A 484-nucleotide genomic window follows, 5' to 3' on the forward strand; every position below is an offset into this window, starting at 1 on the left:
TCCATCGGCGGCCGGGATGCAGTGGACTGACCTGTCCCTGGTGGACCCGTAAATCTCTCATCAGTTTGTCAGCCCCTGGGAGTCGGAGATACTTTGCGATCCTCTTGGCAGCTACCAGTTGGATCCTGTCTTCAAGAAGCTGTAGCTGCACCTCAAGGTTCAGAGCCACTGCATTGGCCCACCTAGGAGCCCCCAGCATGGCCCACACAGCTGTGTTCTGGATGACACAGAGGGATTTGATGTTTGTGGGTCTGGCGTGAACCAGAGCAAGTGCCCCATAGTCAACGAGGGAGCATAATGCCTGGATGTAGAACAATCTCATGACCTCGAGGCTGGCTCCAACCCTAGGGTTGGCCATGGCACTCAATGCCCTGACCCTCTGCAGAGCCCTCTCTTTAATGTGGTGCACATGTTTCTGGAAGGTGAGGCGCCTGTCAATGTTGATGCCAAGGTACCTATAACTGTTAACCCACTCCTGGTCGAT

The sequence above is a fragment of the Cherax quadricarinatus genome, chromosome 53 (assembly GCF_038502225.1).
Source record: "Cherax quadricarinatus isolate ZL_2023a chromosome 53, ASM3850222v1, whole genome shotgun sequence".
Taxonomy (NCBI): domain Eukaryota; kingdom Metazoa; phylum Arthropoda; class Malacostraca; order Decapoda; family Parastacidae; genus Cherax; species Cherax quadricarinatus.